Source organism: Pleurodeles waltl, chromosome 3_1 (assembly GCF_031143425.1).
Source record: "Pleurodeles waltl isolate 20211129_DDA chromosome 3_1, aPleWal1.hap1.20221129, whole genome shotgun sequence".
Classification (NCBI taxonomy): Eukaryota; Metazoa; Chordata; class Amphibia; order Caudata; family Salamandridae; genus Pleurodeles; species Pleurodeles waltl.
In genome coordinates this window covers 102,028,176-102,050,880 of record NC_090440.1, presented here as the reverse complement: position 1 = coordinate 102,050,880, position 22,705 = coordinate 102,028,176, and the positions used below count along the sequence as shown (strand labels likewise).

The window sequence follows — 22,705 nt, the reverse complement described above, 5'->3', positions numbered from 1 at the left end:
CGTCAGACAGGAAAATAATTCCTTTTGAAACAGCAACGTTAAACAATGCTCCTACTACACCAACCGTACAGTCAAATCTGTGCTAATCACTAGAAGCAAGAATGTTTAATTCACCCTTTACAAAATTACACCTTTTATCACACACAAATCAAATGATGCTTGTAGTAATATGATGGCTGTGGTGCCGTTTTGAAAACAACACCCCTTGACCGGGAGGTGGATTCGAAGTCCATTTGACTTCTGAAAATGGGGGTAAGACTTGGATAACGTTCTGTAACTGCAGCTAATTGATGGAAAAATATGGCCGTTTAGTCTTAATTTCTATGTATATTAGTATGCGTGCGGAAAAAAATTGATAAAAGTATTTGTTTATGATTCGCGCTGGTCGGTTGTGCAGAGCAACACGAGCACATTTGCAGTGATGCGTCACTGCCCTGGAATTCACAGGCCCGATGAAGATGAGCACATCCATTCAAGGATAACGCCATGTGACACAAAGAGAAAACCAATCTCGCTCATTGTTTTAGTTAAATATTAAATGGGAGAAGATGAATGGGCGGGGCAGGAGACCTGCATGAGAAATGCCTTCCTCCCGGCAGAGCAGCCGCGCGGGGGCCTGCCTCGTGGAATCACATCTTTCAGTTGGTGCAACAACCTTCCTGGCACCTGCCTGCGTCGTCCTTTTAGCTTTGAGGGAGTGATTGTGAGGCGCACAATTAAAAATTAGCAAATTAATTTTTGCTTTAACCGTGCCTTAATTAAGGAGTCATTACGGAGGAGCCATTATGTTCAGGCTGCTCATAAAAATGGATGAGTCTGCGGTTTAATCAGAGCCGCCATATCTATTTTTAACTACGACCGACTCCTGCTTCACGTCAGGGGGGTACCAATTATAGTTAAACAATTCTAGGCAAAGAAAAAGATGCTTTTCTCTGCAGACAATTGTTACCACGTGGGACATCATATAAGGGCAAAACAGAGCTCCCCAGAGAGCTCTTAATCGCAGATACACCAAAGGTTCTGAATGCTGGATGTGAACACGTCTTGAAAAACATCTCAGAATAGACTTCAAATATTTAGCAAGAGCTGCCACTTTGAAAATTCACCAAGAAAAAAAATTAGCTTAAAAACTGATTCCCCTGTTTTTGACTGAGATTGGTATTGTGAGGTGTGCAGGTAATACTGGGGACAATTTGACCTTGTCAGGTCTTGAAATTTGTCCCCACAAACAGGCATGGAATTCAGGAATAACATGCAGAAATTAATGCTATAGTTACTATTTCTCTATGGAATTTCCCTTTGCACCAGGGAAGACATAGGATTATTTAAAATCTTTTCTCACAGAATTAATGAGAAATATCGTAACACTCAATTGTAATGTGGGCCGAAGTTAGGTATTGCTAGTGAAGTAGTAAATACAATTATAACTTAAATGTAAAATATATACAGATTGAAATTGCAGTTTGACGTCCACTTATATATTCAAATAGCCTGTGGTTATTGAATATACATTAGTTTCTACTCACAATATTTTTTTCCAGCCAAAATACTCAGAACGTCAGGAGAACACAACCTCTAATGCAAGATTGTTCCTCCTTCCTTCAGTCTTTACCCTTGATTTTTGCTCAGGACAGAGTTTGTGAGGCCCACAAAGGACAGGGAACACTCGTACGTCTCGGTTGATACTTTCGTGTTTCGTTTCTGCTGTTCTAGTTAGGTGTTTGTGAACATTTACGTTTGCAAATATCATTCAATTTACAAGCAAGGTTACAAGGCAGAAAAGTTTAGCTGCTTCATTGAGAATCATAGTGTTTGTATTTGTAAAGTAGCCTTGGATACATTATCTGTTTGTCAACTGTATAACACTGCATTCATTATGCATCCATTAGCTGAGATCTTCTCTGTTGCAGCTTCATTCCGAGCCTTCAAACAACAGAACTCCACACTTCTTAGAATTATTTCTGAACATTAAGAATCGCGGATGCTTTAATAACCACTCTTCCTTTCTGTTGTGGACTGAGTACCTTGAATGCTGATTGACAGTTACCTGGAGCTTTCTCTCATTTACAGCAGCACCTGCAATTACCCACTCCAGGGAACAGGGCCTGACAAAGTGAAATGATTTCCTGATAAATGTGGACCTAAAAAGCCTGTATTTCCTCAAACAGTAGCAGCTCACAGTATCTAAGGAAAGTAGCTGAAGAGTAGCAGAAATTTGAAAGGTAACTGTTAGACCTGGCATCCTTGGCATAGTTTCCCTTAACTTTTTGCCCTCTGACCTCCTGTTATCCTGACTAATTTTTGTCAGCTTTTAGGATTCTGAGCGCTTTACCACTGCTGACCAGTGCTGGAGTACAGGTGGTCTGTACTTTAAACCCTTTGCTGCCAGGCCTTTTCCCCTCCGGTGCTGAGCCTTTTTTTGGCTATTTGGGGCAGTTCGCGCTTAGCCCCTCATAACTGTTTGTTCCCATAAGCTACCCACGACAAATTTGCGTCCTTTTTTTCCAACATCCTAGGGATTCTAGCGGTACCCAGACTTTGTGGGTTTCACTGCAGGAGATCAAGAAATTAGCCAAAATACAGCGAAAATGTCGTTTTTTCCCCAAAAATTGGAAAAAAGGACTGCAGAAGGCAGCTCGTGTTTTTTCCCCTGAAAATGGCATCAACAAAGGGTTTGCGGTGGTAAGATCACCATCTTCCCAGCTTTTAGGAACAGGCAGACTTGAATTAGAAAACACCATTTTCCAACACAATTTTGACATTTTACTGGGACATACCCCATTTTTACTATTTTTTGTGCTTTCAGCCTCCTTCCAGTTAGTGGCCGAAATGGTTGAGAAACCAATGCTGGATCCCAGACAGCTAAACATTTCTGAAAAGTAGACAAAATTCTGAATTCAGCAAGGGGTCCATTTGTGTAGATCCTACAAGTGTTTCCTACAGAAAATAACAGCTGAAATAAAAAAATATTGAAATTGAGGTGAAAAAAAACGGCCATGCTTTGCATTTCTCTTCCATTACGTAACCATTACGTCCGCGGCACAGAAGGGATTAAAACATGGTGACATTGGCCTATCCTCAATTGGCATATTTAATTTACTTTCATGTCCCTAGTAAGTGCACTATATTAGTGGGCCTGCAGCACTGATTGTGCCATCCACTACAGTTTCCCTTCAAACATGTCTCAGGCCTACCAATGCAGAGCCTGTCTGTGCAGTTTTAAACTGCCATTTCAACCTAGCAAATGCACCCACTTGCCACGTCCAAGCCTTCCTTTTTACTGCATATATGTCACTTCTAAGGTAGGCCTTAGTTAGCTCCAAGCACAGGGTGCAATGTATTTAAAAAGTTGGACACATACTTTAAAGTTAAACATGTCATGGTAATGAAAAACTGCTAAACTCATTTTGCACTACTGGCAGGTCTCCCTCTCCCATAGGTTAACATGGGGATTACCTTAAACATCTTTTAAGTATAGTTTTTATTGGGAGCAAATAGAAAATTGGTCTTTGGTGTCTCTGAACTCACATGTTAAAAACACATCTTTAAGTAAAGTTGTTTTTTAAATTGTAGGGCTGAAAATGCCTCTTTAAAAAAGTTGTCATTTCCTTAATTTAACCATCCTGTGCCTCTGCCTGCCTCTGAATACATGTCTGGGGTGGATGACAGCTGGGCTGTTTGCATTACCTCTAGACAGTCTCACACAAAGGGTGCTGGGGTGTAACAGATACATCCTGATGGCCCATCACCAGGCTGAATGATCTTCCTGGGCTAGATGGGAGGGAGCATCTGACACGTACACCTGAACGGGCTGTGTTTCTTCTAACACAAAAGGCTGCATACACCCCTGCAGAGTGTCTGGAGCCAGGAAAGAAATGGCAGGGTCCCAGTGATCTTCAAAGGCCCTTTTGAAGTCTCCCCCACTTCAAAGGCACATTTTGGTATAAGTACTGGACCTCGAACCCCATCAATTAAGTTCACTTTTGGGTACTGAGAAAACTCTGCCAAAAAGAGATGCAGTGCTGCAGGGAAAGACCGCCACTTTGCTAACTGCTTTGTTGTGTTGGTCTGCTGCCTGCTGAATGCTGTGCTGCCAGGAAGGACTGCCACATTGCAACCTGCTCTGCTGTGCTGGCCTGCTGGCCCTGGCAGTAAGAAGGACTGAAGCCTACTGTACAACCTTTAAACCCCCCCAGTAACTCTAAGGGCTTGTTGGTTTGCCCCCTGTTCTTGAATCTCAGGCCCATCAAATACTTCACTTCCTTCTTTGTATTATTCTGCCACAAGAGCCATTGTACGAACACCAGCGTGTCCCCAGCACTCTGCTCTTTATAAGGAAGAACTATAAAGATCAAGCAGTGCACTTTCAACAGACCCCACCTCTTTCTTTTGTTATGCTGCAAGAACTAAGACCAATGACACACGCTGACTGAACTCACCACCTTCAGCCTGAGCTGACACCACAGAAGGCATCCCTCATATTGCCATAACAACCAAGCTTCTCCCATGATGATGTGTCATCAGAGGCTGCCCTGTACTGTATAGAGGAGACCAGTGTAACTTTGCTGAGCCTGCTGCAATATCCGAAATGGGCAGCCCCGCATGGCCCGATGCCACACAGGAGGACTGCTTCTGCACCAAGAGGTTCAGGGTTGGGACCAGTGAGGTCCTCTAAGTTCATCCTGTGTCTGCAGGGTGGGCAGAAAACTTTTACTTATCGGTCCCAAGGGACCTGTGGCTAGTTCATCACTTGTATGCACCTTTATATTTGTCCAGTACAGCACAGAAACCCCCTGCAGGACCCTTGCCAATCACACCAGTCTAGTGTTTAGTGACAGTGAGAACAGATGGAACAACTCCTGCTAATGCTGATATATCAGAATTTCCCACCCTTCACCTTAGACTTCCATGCAGTATATTTCACCCTCCACACTATTGCTCACTAGTTAATGGTTGACACCATTCAAGTAAAGAATGACCTGAGAGATCACACATAGGTTTTCAGCTAAAATAGGTGAAGTAAAGAATGACCTGAGTGATCACAAATAGGTTTTCAATTAAAATAGGTGAAGAAAAGAAAGGTATTGATATATTTTCCTTCATCATCTAAGACTGATATGCTCACTTAGAAGAGTGATTTTGAAATTTTGAAAGTATACATACTCTACCATAGAAGAATACAATTCACAGGTCCTTCATTAATATTTATCAATCCCATATGATGTAATGCTTCCAATATCAGCCTTTCAAGAGTGTATGTGTTGTGCTTTTTTTACCAGAAGCATTCCTGAATGGTCTTGTTCTCATGAAATTGCCCAGGTAAGCATGAATGGTAGTTATGGTAGGAATGGTATCATGGATTTAGGACCTGATTACAAATGGGTCATTGTTTTCTGACCATTGCAAAAACCCCTGTTTGTGCAGGGGCCAAAATTATGAGCTTAGTTGTATTTAACACATCCAATAATTATTAAATAGGTTAAATACCTCAACCAGTGTTAAATGTCATCAGGTAAAATATGTTGATATTTAACGGGGAAAGGGCATATGGTATTTTCCATATCATGCAGATTTTGGTGCATAAAACACCGTATTCTTCATGTGATTCCCCCCCAAATCATAATAGGTGCTATTTATTGTGCGCAATAAATAACATACCGCACAGTATTGTTATTTATCAGGTGCAATAAATACACCTATGCTCATAATCAGGGCCGTAGTAGGCAGGTGTGGTAGGCATATTCTGTAAATTGATAAATAGGTGTTTTAGGAAGGTATGGTAAGTATGATTGATAGGTTAGGTATGATAGGTATGGTAGTTTGGTATCGTAAATTAAGTATGGTATGGGAGGTATGATAGGTTAGATATGGTTGGCATGGAAGGAATGATAGGTTAGATATGGTTAGCTAAATTAGGTTATGTATGGTAAATAAGAAGGTATGATAGGTTTGGTACTTAAGTAGCAAAAGTAAGTGTAGTAGGTTAGGTATGTTAAGTGGGTTTGGCAGGTTGGTATGGTAAATTAGGTATGTTAGGTTATGTCTGATTGATTAAGTATAGGTGGTAGGTTAGTTATGATTGGTAGGTGTGATAGGTATGTGTGGTAGATGATGGGTAGGTATGGTAGGTAAGTGCCTATGGTAAGTAACTAGATACAGCCCATATGCTTGGTAAGTATGATAGATTCAATAAAATAACAATAAAAGTAACATTAATAATAAAACAATATATTCTACAGCGCAGCCAGAGATATGCGACACTGGGTAAATAAAATCAAACCCTTCCCCACAAGTCACTACTACCCTAGAGATAACCCTAAAATAAACTTGTGTCACTATAAATTGGATTACTCTTGTTAAGTCTCAAAGGCCTGGTGATTTAAATGCGACACAACCCAATTTGTGAGCACCATCTAGTAATCTACCCACTAAATCTATCTTGAGGGGAAGTGAGATACCTGTGACATGGAAATGGACTGAGATAATGCTGATTCACACAAAAAAGCTCAAGAGATGGTCCTTGCAACTATAGACCAATTGGTCCAATTGAAACTCTGCAAAAAGTCTTGTCACTAGATCCTCAAAACATAACATGAGTGAATAGAAGAGGACAAAATTATTTTCAGATTATCGGGTGGGTTTTAGGAGTAGAAGTAGCACAATTGATCATGTCTTGTGATTATGTTTAATGCATTGGCCTTTGGGGATCTTTGATTAGCTTTTGACCCTATGCAGGCCAAAAATTCTGGTTGGTGGTTCTTGAGAAAGTGTGTTTGCCAAAAAGTACCCTTTCCATAATCATAAGCTTGTATAATAATAGCTATGCAAAAGTTAGATGAGGAAACATAGGTGAGTTGATCAACTCCATCCCAATAAGGAGGGGGCAACACCTGGGATGTGTTATGGCTCCAACCTTGTACTCACTTTGTGGAAATGATGTTGTGAATTACCTAGATATTGACTTTATGATACCCCAAACTAGGGAGTCTAAATATCTCTGCATTATTATTTGGTAACAGAACTCTTTTGAAGTCCAAATCCCCCCCGACATTCAGAAACCCATCCCCAATTTATGGACTTTTGTAATGAGTGAGGGTTAGACTTACAATTGTTTAAGACCAACTGCATGGTCTTTAATCCTTATAAAACTTACCAGTAGTGCTTTAAAATCACAGCATAATGCTATGGCCATTTGGAAAGTCTTTATTTAGGTCAACAAACTCGAGAACTGTTTCTCTCGCACTAGAAATGTACATCACACCACTGGCGGTATGTTTGAATGGAGTGGAACGTTGAGGCCATAATAAGATCCCAAATCTAACAAAAAATTAAAACACATTTATGAAATCTTGACTAATCCCCCACCGAGTGTGTCCCTGTTTTAACCCTATATTTGGATCTGGGGTTGAAGCCCATTGCATACAAATTAGATCGTTGATTTATTGATTAGGGCTATGGCAAATCAATGAGCTGGGCAAGTACAGGGAAAGACCTAATGCAAACAGATTGCTAATTAGACATATCATGGTTGAAGTATATAAAATCTTTACCTTATAAATGAGGGCTTGGGAACGTGTGGTTGAATCTGAGAAAGAAAAAAATACTCACAATGTCCCAAGGACACTCTGGGTACCCAAGGGAATCCCAGGTGTCTAATGAAAGAAGATCTCAAACACCAGTAAGAGAAATATGGATAAGCATATAGCTACATCTAATAAGAGTGCACAATATTGAATTTATTTGAAAGATATACATGTACACAAACCCAAATATGACCAAAGAAAATATACAGCAATCTGATAAATAAATGCAACATAGACCCCGGAAAAAATACAAGGGCTAAAAAACAATAAACACAGTCATACTCCTTCACTCATACCATATTTAAAAAATGTATATGACAAGGACCCAACATGATTCAATAGGACCAACAAGTATCTTGTCTGAAGGACTACATATGTTAGCACCAGGCGGGCCAATCGGTCTCGCCAGGAATATCACAACAGAATAATACTCAATTGATATTGTAGTCTGCAGACTTCAATATCCCCAACAAGATGGGTTCTTAATATCTGTTATATTCTATTATTAGTCCAACTTTCTGGTTTTTGTTTCTTCTTTTTTACAATATGTATCCTTTAGTCAATTGTGATGTAGAGAAAAATACCCATGTTGATCCAAACAAGTGTCCTTGTCTTGTGTAATAGTGCTGACGTACGTTTCGGTGACATGCGGCCCAACACGCGTCACTCACCTTCTTCAGGGCACAGACCCTTGATATATACACAATAGTTCCAGGGACAAACTTAGGTGCATATTTATACTCTGTTTGCGCCGGATTTGCGTTGGTTTTTTTTACGCAAATCAGACACAAAACTAACTCCATATTTATACTTTGGCATTAGACCCGTCTAGCGCCAAAGATCTTGGAGTTTGCGTCATTTTTTAGCGTGGACACCTTCCTTGCGTTAATGATATGCAAGGTAGGCGTTCCCTTCTAAAAAATTACTCCGAGGCATTTGCGCCGTATTTATACTCCCGGGCAAAAATGACGCCCGGGAGTGGGCGGGTCAAAAAAAATGACGTCCAGACGCTTTTGCGTCATTTCTTAACGCCTGGTCAGGGCAGGCGTTAAGGGACCTGTGGGCTCGGAAGGAGCCCAGAGGTGCCCTCCCATGCCCCCAGGGACACCCCCTGCCACCCTTGCCCACCCCAGGAGGACGCCCAAGGATGGAGGTACCCATCCCAGGGAACTTAAGGTAAGTATATATATATATATATTTTTTTTTGTGGCATAGGGGGGCCTGATTTGTGCCCCCCTACATGCCACTATGCCCAATGGCCATGCCCAGGGGACAGAAGTCCCCTGGGCATGGCCATTGGGCAAGGGGGCATGACTCCTGTCTTTGCTAAGACAGGAGTCATGTCAATGGAGGGTGGGCGTAAAAAAAATATGGCGCTAATCGGGTTGAGGCAGATTTTTTGCCTCAGACCGACTTGCCCCATTCTTTGACGCCCAAGCTCCATTTTCCCCTACGCCGGCGCTGCCTGGTGTGGGTCATTTTTTTTGACGCACACCAGTCAGCTCCGCCAGCTAACGTCATACCATAAATAAGGCGCCCGCATGGCGCTTTGGAATGGCGTTAGCCGGCGTTAAATTTTTTGACGCACAACTGCGTTGGCGCAGTTGTGCGCCAAAAAGTATAAATACGGCCCAAAGTGAATACTTGGTCTATATTTCTGAAATGTAGAAAACAAAATAAATATATTTAAAGTTATGAGATCTCCACACAAACAATACAAGGAAAAGACAAACAAGAAATAAATGAAATTGAAAGAAAAGAAGAGGAAGAAACCGTAAAAAGGAAAAAGCAGCAAAAAAGTTTAGGTTGCACAAATGCATGTGATACTCATGCAGAGAAAGATAACAAAGAGTGTCCTCAGATCACTCTGTGGTTAATGTGCAACCCTGTGGCCCAGATGTGGTTTAAATAGGCATACTGTAGGAGGCTGGCCTGGCTTGTAGTGGGTACCAAGGGGTACTTACACTCTGTGCCAGGTCAAGTTATCCCTTTTTAGTGTAGAAGAGGTGTTTCTAGCAGCTTAGGCTGATAGAAGGTAGCTATAGCAGAGCAGCTTAGGCTGAACTAGGAGACATGCAAAGCTCCTACTATACCACTGGTGTCATATGCACAATATCATAAGAAAACACAATACACAGATATACTAAAAATAAAGGTACTTTATTTTTATGACAATATGCCAAAAGTATCTCAGTGAGTACCCTCAGTATGAGGATGCCAAATATACACAAGATATATGTACACAATACCAAAAATGTGCAGTAATAGCAAAAGGAAGTAATGCAAGCAATGTAAAGTTACAGTAGGTTGCAATAGGAGCACATAGGTATAGGGGCAACACAAACCATATACTCCAAAAGTGGAATGCGAATCACGAATGGACCCCAAACCTATGTGAGCTTGTAGAGGGTCGCTGGGACTGTAAGAAAACAGTGAGGGTTAGAAAAATAGCCCACCCCAAGACCCTGAAAAGTAGGTGTAAAGTGCACCTATATTCCACAGAGAGCACAGAAGTCGTGATAGGGGAATTCTGCAAGGAAGACCAACACCAGCAATGCAACCAAAGTGGATTTCCGGACGAGAGTACCTGTGGAACAAGGGGACCAAGTCCAAGAGTCGCGACAAAGTCGAGATTGGGCAGATGCCCAAGAAATGCCAGCTGAGGGTGCAAAGGAGCTGCCACCGGATGGTAGAAGCTGTGGATTCTGCAAGAACGAAGAGGGCTAGAAACTTTCCCTTTGGAGGATGGATGTCCCGCGTCGTGTAGAAGCTTGCAGAGGTGTTCCCACGCAGAAAGAGCGCAAACAAGCCTTGCTAGCTGCAAGGGTCGCGGTTAGGGTTTTTGGATGCTACTGTGGCCCAGGAGGGATCAGGATGTCGCCACTTGGATGAGAAGACAGAGGGGGTGCCCAGCAAGTCAGGGAGTCCTCACAGAAGCAGGCACCACCCGCAGAAGTGCCGGAACAGGCACTACGAAGAGGAGTGAACCGGAGCTCACCCGAAGACACAAAAGGGAGTCCCACGACGCCGGAGGACAAGTCAGGAGGTTGTGCACTGTAGGTTAGAGTTTCGGGGACCCAGGCTTGGCTGTGCACGAAGGAAATCCTGGAAGAGTGCACAGGAGGCGGAGCAGCTGCAAATCATGCGGTACGCAGCAATGCAGTCTAGCGTGGGGAGGCAAGGACTTACCTCCACCAAACTTGGACTGAAGAGTCACTGGACTGTGGGAGTCACTTGGACAGAGTTGCTGAGTTCCAGGGACCACGCTCGTCATGCTGAGAGGGGACCCAGAGGACAGGTGTTGCAGGGGGAAGATTCCGTCGACCCACAGGAGATTTCTTCAGAGCTCCTAGTGCAGAGAGGAGGCAGGCTATCCCCAGAGCATGCACCACCAGGAAACAGTCGAGAAGGCGGCAGGATCAGCGATACAAGGTTGCAGTAGTCGTCTTTGCTACTTTGTTGCGGTTTTCCAGGCGTCCTGAGCAGTCAGCGGTCGATCCTTTGGCAGAAGGTGAAGAGAGAGATGCAGAGGAACTCTGATGAGCACTTGCATTCGTTATCTAAAGAATTCCCCAAAGCAGAGACCCTAAATAGCCAGAAAAGGAGGTTTGGCTACTTAGGAAGGAGGATAGGCTAGCAACACAGGTAAGAGCCTATCAGGAGGAGTCTCTGACGTTGCCTGCTGGCACTGGCCACTCAGAGCAGTCCAGTGTGCCAGCAGCACCTCTGTTTCCAAGATGGCAGAGGTCTGGAGCACACTGGAGGAACTCTGGGCACCTCCCCTGGGAGGTACAGGTCAGGGGAGTGGTCACTCCCCTTTCCTTTGTCCAGTTTTGCGCCAGAGCAGGGCTGGGGGATCCCTGAACCGGTGTAGACTGGCTTATGCAGAGATGGGTACCATCTGTGCCCATCAAAGCATTTCCAGAGGCTGGGGGAGGCTACTCCTCCCCAGCCCTGACACCTTTTTCCAAAGGGAGAGGGTGTAACACCCTCTCTCTGAGGAAGTCCTTTGTTCTGCCTTCCTGGGCCAGGCCTGGCTGGACCCCAGGAGGGCAGAAACCTGTCTCTGGGGTTGGCAGCAGCAGCAGCTGCAGTGAAACCCCGGGAAAGGTAGTTTGGCAGTACCCGGGTCTGTGCTAGAGACTCGGGGGATCATGGAATTGTCTCCCCATTGCCAGAATGGCATTGGGGTGACAATTCCATGATCTTAGGCATGTTACATGGCCATGTTCGGAGTTACCATTGTGACGCTATACATAGGTAGTGACCTATGTATAGTGCACGCGTGAAATGGTGTCCCCGCACTCACAAATTTGCCCTGAACGATGTGGGGGCACCTTGGCTAGTGCCAGGGTGCCCACACACTAAGTAACTTAGCACCCAACTTTCACCAGGTGAAGGTTAGACATATAGGTGACTTATAAGTTACTTAAGTGCAGTGGTAAATGGCTGTGAAATAACGTGAATGTTATTTCACTCAGGCTGCAGTGGCAGTCCTGTGTAAGAATTGTCAGAGCTCCCTATGGGTGGCAAAAGAAATGCTGCAGCCCATAGGGATCTCCTGGAACCCCAATACCCTGGGTACCTCAGTACCATATACTAGGGAATTATAAGGGTGTTCCAGTATGCCAATGTGAATTGGTGAAATTGGTCACTAGCCTGTTAGTGACAATTTGGAAAGCAGAGAGAGCATAACCACTGAGGTTCTGGTTAGCAGAGCCTCAGTGAGACAGTTAGTCATCACACAGGGAACACATACAGGGCACACTTATGAGCACTGGGGCCCTGGCTGGCAGGGTCCCAGTGACACATACACTAAAACGACATATATACAGTGAAATATGGGGGTAACATGCCAGGCAAGATGGTACTTTCCTACACATACCGAAAGTGATTTCTCACATCGAGAAAAAAATCACCAAGAGGTGCCGACTTTCTTAGCCACCCAGGATACTCTAAACAAGAATTAATAGAGAGAAGTGATACTGTCTTACTGCAAAGCAGAGGGGCGGCTAAGATTTCTGTCAATAGTCTACACTCAACTGAATCGCTTCTCTTTCGATATTATTCCTTAGAGCACCTGAACAAAATCAAATGGAATTTGTAGAGATATAGGACCTAATGTTGTTGTTCTCCTATAAACAATACAGTCAGGAAGACATCTCTTCCCGGTAACAACTCCTCTAGTTCTTACATATTATCCAATAACACTGAGTCCATATCCTTCGTCTTACCTTATGCTGCACAATACGAGAGGCCATGTACTGCTCTGCAGTGTAATCGCAATGTAGAGCCTCTGTTTACATCCTTGATGGAGCCATCCACTCACACTAAGCGTGCAAGAAAAAAACAACGCCACTGCTGACTACATATACTTTGATGAAGGAGAGCTCACCGCTCTCTCCGATATAAATAATACTTAGCACGGCAAAAATCACGGCCGTTCAAGAGAAGAGACCAGTGCTGATGCAGGAATCGGATGGCGGCTAAAAACAAAAATCCCGCGTGAGCCGGGGTGAAATAGATGCAGACACTAAAGACAAACGACGGGCACCGAACCAACGTGGGAATAAAACAAATAGTTTGATGAGTTCCATTTTAGAATGGATACTTGCAATGCATGTGTGGCAACCTTGTCAATAAGCAGAATCCGAGGAGGGGAGAGGGACGGGGGGGGAAATATTTACAGAGGAATCGGAGGACATGTGCCTCTGACTGACGTATTATTATCAATTACACTGCTGAAAAAAGATAGTACCACAGCTATATGTTAGATGGCAATCTAAGGACAGGGGATATCATAGGGCATATTACTGACAGTGGTTCAAATGAAGATGGCATATAGAAGCCCCCTAGCTGTCCTAAGAAGACCCATAAAAGAAACAATAAATATTCCAGAGTAATGAAACATATGGAATAGTGAAAAGAAAACAATTCTTTTATATATACTGTCCTATCACGTAAACATAATACATCTAAAATACCCATAAATGGAAAACACAGGATCTAATGCTCCCACCTTTGAGGGAGATAACTCCCTGAAATGTTGATGGACTCATAACGAAAGGGGCTTATGATCTCTTCACAAGAAGGTGTTTTCCCATGGAATTCGTTCATTCAGTCCTTTGTTTATCGGGTCAAGAAAGTAAATCCAGAAAACTTCCCTTTTCTTTCTGTATTTATCCTGTTCAACATGTGCTACAGTGATTTTTTTAAATATAATCCATTGCAGTTCCCTTTCATGGTGTTGTTTTTCCATACAGTGGACCACTAGGGAAGCTTGGAGGCGTTTATTCCTGATTGTTGACTTGTGTTTGCTAAAGCGTACTCTAAACTGACGTCTCGTTTCTCCTATGTATCCTAAATGACAAGGACATAAAATGCAATAAATTACATTGCAGCTTTGGCAGTTTGTCAATTTTTTTAAATGTATTGTGTTGTTGTTGTATTCAAATGTGTCAGAGACTATTGCCTGGACACAGGCATGACAGGTACTGCATTGATGGTTGCCCAATACCGGTTCGGTCCCTGTGATACTTTTTTGAATAAATGTATTTTGACAATTGAAACGTGATTGTACCAATTTGTCTCTAAGGTTAGAATTTCTTTTGAATGCAAACATGGGTCTCAGAAGTGGAATGTCACCCTCATTAGTATTCAAAATATTCCAACTGGTGTTCATTATTCCTTGTATTATATTATTTATATTGGAGTGTCTAATGACATATACCATCCTGTTCTGTTCTTTTTTTTGGTGAGTTTCTAGTAGGCTATCACAGTTATAATATTTTGCCCTTTTATAGGCATCCCTTATAACTCTATAAGGGTAGCCTCTCTGAAGAAAGTTCTCTTTCATTTTTGCAGCATTCTTGTCATATTCAATTAGATTGCTGCAATTTCTTCGAATTCTAAGGAATTGACTGAAAGGAATGCTCTGTCGTTGCCTTCTGGGAATGATAACTATTAAAATGTGATAGCTTGTTCCTGGCTGTTGGTTTTGTGTAAAGGGTCACTTGCAGATGTTCCCTTTTTTCAAAAATCATATGATTGCTGTAGTTGGAAGCAAATTTAAGATTGATGTCACAGAGATTCAGCCATTCTATAAACCCCAAAAGTTGTTCCTCCTCTCCTTCCCATATGAAGAAGATGTCATGGATGTATCATCTCCAATTCATGATATTTTCAAAAAAGGGGCAATTTCATGATATATGAATTTCCTCTCAAAGAGGCCCATATATATGTTGGCCACACTAGGGGCACAAGAGGCTCCCATGCTGACTCCCTTAATTTGTTTAAATAATTCAACATCAAATTAAAAGATATTATTTCTTAACATTATGTCTAGACAGCTCATTATGAACTCCACTGGGGCATCACTAGTTTCTTCTGTAAGTATCTGTCCAACCGCATTGTAGGCCGCTTCCTGCGGAATGTTAGTATATAGAGCCTCAATGTCTAAGGTGACTAGAAAGGCTCTATCAGGATTAAACTCAAGTCCCTCAGTTCTTGTTATCATATGTCCTGTGTCTTTTATATAGGAAGGAAACTTGGTAACCAGAGGTTTGAGAAAAAAGTCAATATATTTTGATAAGGGTTCAGTCGCCGACCCAGTGGTGGAAACAAAAGGCCTTAAAGGGGGATCATTGGTCTGTTTGTGTGTTTTAGGTACTCCATAGATGGTGGGTAGTTTGGGCTGGCTAACCAACAGATACTCTGCTTGAGCCTTTGTTATGGCACCACTTAGGAAGCCATTGGCACAGATTGCTCTGATCTTATAGCAAGTATATGTGTTTGGATTGGTTCTTATCTTCTGCTAATGTGTTGGCACTGCCAGCATAGTTCTCATCAATTGTTTATAATTTTCAGTATTCATCAACACCATAACCCCTCGTTTATTACATGGTTGAACAGTGATTTCTTTATTATTTTGAAGATCTTGTATGGCTTTTGTTTGTTCTACTGTGAAATTTGGGACCGGGGCAGGTATATATTTAAGTACACTATTGATTTTGTTATAAACTATCTTCTCAAAGACCCCTACTTCTGGGCCCAAAGATTCTAAATTGGGAGTAAACTTAGATTGGGGTTCAAAATCCTCAATGGCATATTCTTGGTTGATCTCTCCATGCTGAAAGAACGTTTTCAGTCTAATTTATCGAAAAAAAGACTGTGGGGGTCATTCCGACCCAGGCGGTCATGGACCGCCGGGGCCGGTGATGCGGGAGCACCGCCAACAGGCTGGCGGTGCCCCGCAGGGCATTCTGACCGCGGCGGTTTTCCGCTGCCCTGGGAATCCCCCATGGCGGCGCAGCTTGCTGCGCCGCCATGGGGGATTCCGACCCCCTCACCGCCATCCTGTTCCTGGCGGTTCCGACCGCCAGGAACAGGATGGCGGTGAGGGGTGTCGTGGGGCCCCTGGGGGCCCCTGCAGTGCCCATACAAATGGCATGGGCACTGCAGGGGCCCCCGTAAGAGGGCCCCACTTTGAATTCCAGTGTCTGCTCAGCAGACACTGGAATTCGCGACGGGTGCAACTGCACCCGTCGCACCTTCCCACGAGGAAGCCGGCTCCGAATGGACTCCGGCTCCGACTCCGGCTCCGAATGGCCTCCGCGGTCTTTCGACCGCGGAGCGGCCATATGGCAGTTCCCTCCAGGCGGGCGGCTCCCGCCACCCGCCGGGGTCTGAATGACCCCCTGTATGTCCATAATCATTTCAAATTTGTTCACTCTCTGGCTAGGACAAAACGTGAACCCTTTATTTAAAAGTTCCAAAGTTGGTCTCTCTACTTGGGAAACAGACCAAATTGAAAATAGGGAAAGGCTCTGTGAAGTCTACGTCTTCTAATATTGGTGTCTTCTTGTTTGAAGAAATTGATGGGATTGATCCATCTGCTGGTATGGTCTTCCTCTCCTTCTGTTTTGTGACCGTCCCTGGGAGCTGGTCCAGCTCTCCCGATTGTCTAAAAAAGTATTAGGTTTTCTGGTCTTGTTCTGTGCAAGATCATGTCTATTGGACCCTCCTTCTCCATCAGACTCGGAGGTGTCTGAAAACGTAAATCTCTGTTTTCTGTATGTGGTGTTGTTCATACTATGTTCTACATTAGTCTCCTCTAAGTAAAAATGTTCCTTTAAGTATGGATAGAGTCTGTCTAGCGAGAAAAGATGTAGATTCTTCTCAAGTTTATCTGTCTTCCTTTTAATTAATTATTCTTGATAAGTTTTGATCTCTGCAGCTATTTTTTCTAATATTTTCTTGGCTTCCTCCAATGTTCCTTTCTGTTTAATCTTAGTCTCAAGGGCAATGATTTCATTTTCAAGAGTACTTATCATTTCCTTAGCTGTCTCTATGATCATAGTCATCCAATCCCTCGAACACCTGTTAGCTATCAAGGACCATATTTCCAAGAATGGCCAAATCTCTGCAAAGAGTCCAGGGATATTTCTAACCCTTAGGCCCATTGGAATAACTCCAGCTTTCAGATATTCTAATATAAAATTGGCAAGCGCTTCAACTCTCTTCATTTTCTTGTTTAAAAAGAAGACCATCCATCTATCCTCATCATATTCCTTAAAGTGACTATTGCTATTGGTGCCATTTGTGTCTTTACCTACTAATGCTAGAAATTGGTCTTCTGAGAATCCAAACATGTTTAAAGAATCCATAGCATGGTTTTAAAACTAAATAAGCAAAGTAAAAAAGAAGAAAAGATAGGGACAGAGGAAAAGAAACAAAAACAAAACACAAAACAGACAACCAACGACAACCCTAAGCAACACGCATGCGGGAACAAAGTTCAACAATAAAAAAGGCACCCCAATAGAAAAATGGGACCGGGGAAAACTCAGCAAAAAATACTCACAATGTCCCAGGGACACTTTGGGTACCCAAGGGAATCCCAGGTGTCTAATGAAAGAAGATCTCAAAAACCAGTAGCAGAAATATGGATAAGCATATAGCTACATCTAATTAGAGTGCACAATATTGAATTTATTTGAATGGTTGATATACATGTACACAAACCCAAATAAGACCAAAGATATATACAGCAATCTGATAAATAAACCCAACATAAACCCCGGAAAAAATGGGATGAGAAAGAAACCATAGATGTTAATGAACTAAAGCAGAAAGATCAGACACGTACTGGAGAGGGAATTCATGAAATGAAAGTTAGGTAGCCTCACAGATTGCTATTTAAATGTTAAATGTACATTTGTTTTTCAACAGTTCTTTAATAACATAGCCTCACCGTCTCCAAATGTATGTCACATTTAGATACAGGAACTTACCAATAAATAGATTTTGTATGATTGCTATTTGGATGTCGAATGTAAATATATTTTTCAACAGTTCTTTGATAATATAGCCTCATCATCCCCAACTTTATGTCAAATTTAGATATGGGAATTTATCAATAAATAACTTGTGTACAAGGTGAAGAGAAAATCTGATACCTACTCATTGTACTTTTGTAAAGATATGCCATTTATCGCAAGAAATGGATTGTACCAATCTGTCACAATTTAAGACTTTCATGTTATGAAGAGGCACTAAGAATATTAAGATCTGATTCTAAGAACTCATTATTTTAGAGCTAGAAAAATGTTTTGGTAGCATGGAATTTAAGTAGGAAACTGTTGTATCTGGAAGTTGGGAAGGAGACTACCTAATGGGTGTACTGATTTATTCAGGTTTTAATCTTTGCAGAAATTTTTTCATAATTCATGATGTATATGTGTTATCTTGCTTTATCACATTATTTAATCATTTTATTACATTAATTTATGAATTGTTAATTGTCACATACGTGTCTTGTATAATGGAATAAACCCCCAGATAATCCCCCCAGATATACAGATTTATTACTAGATTCAATATGTTAAGTTATTTATAATAGGTTTAATACAGCAGGCAGGTATGGAAACTATAATAGATAAGTTATGGCTATGTTAAATTTGATAAGTAGGAAGTATTGGTAGGTATTGTAGGTATGGTGGGTAGTGAGGTATGATAAGTGAGTATGATTGGAAGTTACGGAAAGCTAAATATGACAGAGGAGGAATGGCAGGGCATAATAACATTTTTGCCTGCTATTCAAAGGTTTGTGCTATTAAACGTTTTTCCACACTTCTTGATTACAAGTCAATTAACTGATAAGCACAGACATGTACATGTTATGTTTTTGACAGAGACAGTATTTTAGTTTCATCTTTAGAGAAAGCCTACTTTTGTTTCATCTTTAAAAAAAAAAACTATTTGCATGTGTATATTTATTTTGTGAACAAACAAGTAAACTCATCACATTACCAAAGGTAAGCAAAACAAATTAATGCTCAAGGTTGATAAGTGGAAAGAAGTGTTCCTTTGTTTATGGCAAGCTTAGTCATACAAACAGCAAACAGTGCATTTATAAATCACCTAAGAAAACTGCATTTTACCAGCAAAGTGAACACATCAGAAAAAACACACAATGGGACTCTATTTGTGCCAACAAATCATTTTACATCTGCATATTAAGAGAAGGACATTCCGAAGTAATCATTTTCAAAATTCCATGGCATTGATGAATAGTTCATCAGGTAATGGCAAAACATGAACAACATATGAAAGGCAATGGCTGAAAAGGGCCGAACCAAAGCCCACGCTCTGTCTATACATCTTTATTCTTCTCTTTGAAGTATTGATGATGTGAGGTAATATCACAGACTAAAGCTGTCTGTCGTGAGACCTAATTAGGAGCATACATTATCTGAAGAGATGAGCACTATCTTCATCAGTGAACAGCGTGACATTACAAGTGAAGTCTAAATATTCAGATGCATTTTCAAACCATCATTTGATGACAAATGTAGAGCCACTTCCAGTCAGCCCCTGATCATCGAGCGAAATGAAATGAATTACTTAAATCTTGTCAGATGTCAAACTTTATTGAAGAAGTTCAATCATATTTTCAAAGTATGTGAATTTAATAGAAGAGAAGTGTCATTATTAAATGAGTTTAGAATGTTACTAGCAGATTCAAGTCAAGAATGATCCATCAAAAACAAGGTGAAAGTTTTTCTTTTCACTGACCACAGTCACTCTCCATTGTAAAGACTTTAACTTTAATATAATGCAACGATTTAGGAATCCATATTAACACCTGATGTGTGAAGAAAAATAAATCTGCATATTTATAGGGATGTTTTAGGAATAATATGGGTCTGGTGTGTTTATCTGAAAAGTAGTTTGGAAGGTGTAAGAAAGTTGGTTATTAATGAGGGGCTGTGATTCCTCATAGGAATATGACTACAAACATGTCAGGGTAAAACAGTATCAATAATTTACAACTGGGCCTCATTGCCCTGGTAGCTATGGTACAGAGAAGACAGTCTTAACTTAGGAAAATATTGAGTATTTAGCAGTAACAAACCAGTTAAAAAGTCAAAATAAAACACAATATAAATCCCACACCTAATTTGAAGAAATAGAGGAAAGTTAATGGAAAAATGACACCAAAAAATCTAATAAGGGGAACCAGCAATATGATTTTTAAAATATTTAAGGATAAATGGTACATCCAGACATTTTCTCAGTAGTCATTCATGTAAGACATGTTCCACAGGGAAAATCTTCATGTCTGACAACAAAAGGTCAATAGGGGTAAAATGATTTGTAATAGGCTGATCAAGTTTCTTATTAATTATTCCCAATTTGTGATTCCTGAGGCGTATCATGTACAAAAGTTATTTACTGTTGGCCTACATATTGTTGTTTGCATTTTTGACATGGGGAACATGTCGTATAGGAAGAACTACTGGACTCCAGACAAAACGTCTGGGTGAACCATTTAAAATTATTCATCATATCCAGATGGACTGAACATTATTGACAATACCACTTGATTACTGCATATCACTGGAGTACCCAGGACTGCATTGAACCCACATCCCAAATAGAGCCTTCATCCATGAGGTTTTGAAAATCCAGTAGTATTGGCTGGGCATCCACTCAGCTGTGCAGCCATTGCTGGAAAATTCTGCCGTATCAGCTGTGCTGTCCCTGATAAAGGTGGAAGTTGAAATGTTGTAATGGAAAACACATTTTTGTTCTTTGGTGAGTCAATCTGTTTGAGCAATTTCTTTCTTGGATATTACATTTCTTTGTGACTCATTGCATCTTTTGGGATGTGGTTTGTTGCCCTGGCTGGGGGTTGTTTTATTGTGGCCCTCCATGTTCATGTGTCCATCTATCTATCTATCTATCTATCTATCTATCTATCTATCTATCTATCTATCTATCTATCTATCTATCAATCTATCTGTCTATCTATGTATCTATATTACCCAGTGGTGGTCGTCACTTGGTAGTTATAATTAGGACCAAGTTTCCATTGGAAAATGATTTTTAGTTTGCTAATAACTTTGGAGCAGTTTGACTAATCTTCCCAAAATACTAGGAAAAAAGTGTAATCCACCTAAGCTCAATCTTACTGGAATGTTTAGGGGTGATCCACCAAGTAGGGGCCAAGAAAAATCGTGGGTCCCAGAATATATACTTTCTACATTAATTGTTCCATAGGAAAATTGTACAGCGATACCGCAAACACTGCTGAACATAATTAAACCAAATTGGCAGAAAGCTAGATCTTGGTCAAGATTTTTTTTTTTTTTTAATGATTTAGTGTATATCTGTTCAGTAGCTTTTGAGAAACTAGAATTCAAAGACTTTGAATGTTGCACAGCGCAGGGCTTACAGATCTGAAGATAAGATATGATTGGTTGCTATCATATCGACTCTGTCCTCTGTCCTGTAAAAAACATAAACCAAACGTGTAAGGTTACAGGGTACGGATACCCTGCCTCACTAGGACTAGTAGGGGAGTTACTCCTTGAAAAGAAATGTAATGTTTTTTTAATCAGTGTCATATATCCAAGCAGAATCCTTGGTGCTGTGAGGTTGTTTAAAAAAAGTCTCTCTTTCCTTCGCTTTTGAAAAATGTCCCCCCTTCTCCTGGTGAGCCAGGGTCTGGGGGATCAGCGCTTTTTATTTGATTGAGGAGTGAAGCATGCATTCTCCCTCTCTCAGCCTTCCTAGTGCCCCTGGCATCCCACCTCCCAGAGTGATAGTATAATTATTGGGGCAGGGGCATGTGGTCCCTTTCCCTAACCCTCTTGGATGTCCCACTGACTCCATGCCCCAGAGCCCAATGACTGTTGCAGTGTCCTGAGGCCCCATCTCTCATGACACTGTAGTCATTCCTTGCCTGTTCTCTCCCAAGTAGGGAATATAACTTTGCCCCTTCCTGGACAAGAGCATAGAAAAATGCTGCTTTCACATAGGTTTGAGCAACGTTAAAGAGCTAAATCACACCAGCACCACAATTACTGCTTTCTGGGGTGCCCATTGGGGCCTTAATGGCTGTGAAGCTCCCCTCCACAGTCCTCATTGATTAAGGTTATCTTGGGCGCCCTGGGTGGCCACTTTGACACTTTGGCACCCACGCTGAGAAAAAATGGGAGCTCTTGCCTGCACCCGGTATGGGTTTTGCCGGTGAGCTGGCTGAGGTGTCGGGGTCTAGGGGTGCTTCCTGCAGCTCCCAATGATAAGGCTTTCATGGGTGCCCGTGGTGTGTACCAGGGCACCGACTTTCATACAAAATGGCCTGCTCTAGCTGGCACCCACTATCAGTGCTTGCTGGGGAGCTGGTAGTGGGTACTAAGGCCGTTGGGCCCCTCTAGCAGCCCACAAACTTTGGATATGTTTTGTGTGCTCTGGATGGGCACCAGAGCAACCACTTAAAAAAAAAAGAATACCAGAAAATAATAATAAATTAGTGCCTGTAGCTGCTTCTTTTTTATTCACTGCTCCATGCAAGGAGCACCCAATAATGCACTAGGGCTTTTGTAAAATATTTATTTTCTTCCTGGTGTTGCCTCTAGAAGGGGCAGAGGCACCACCAGCCATTTTAGTATGTCCTGGGGGTCTGCTGGTAACAAAATAGCCACCAGCAACATAAAAAAACAGCAAGTATCCTGGGTCACTGAACCCTGAGTACAGGAGAGTTTACCATATTTTTTCAAGCACTCCGAGCTGGAGCTGTATGCTCTTCAGCTTGGGTGCGTGGACCCCTTCTTGTT

At 41.8% G+C, this 22,705-nt stretch overlaps 1 protein-coding gene across 2 annotated transcripts in view; it reads right to left on the bottom strand.

Annotated features, from left to right (window-relative positions):
* The window catches only part of NELL1 (neural EGFL like 1), a 3,335,977-nt gene that overhangs the window by 293,723 nt on the left and 3,019,549 nt on the right, over positions 1–22,705 (bottom strand). The window lies entirely within an intron of this gene.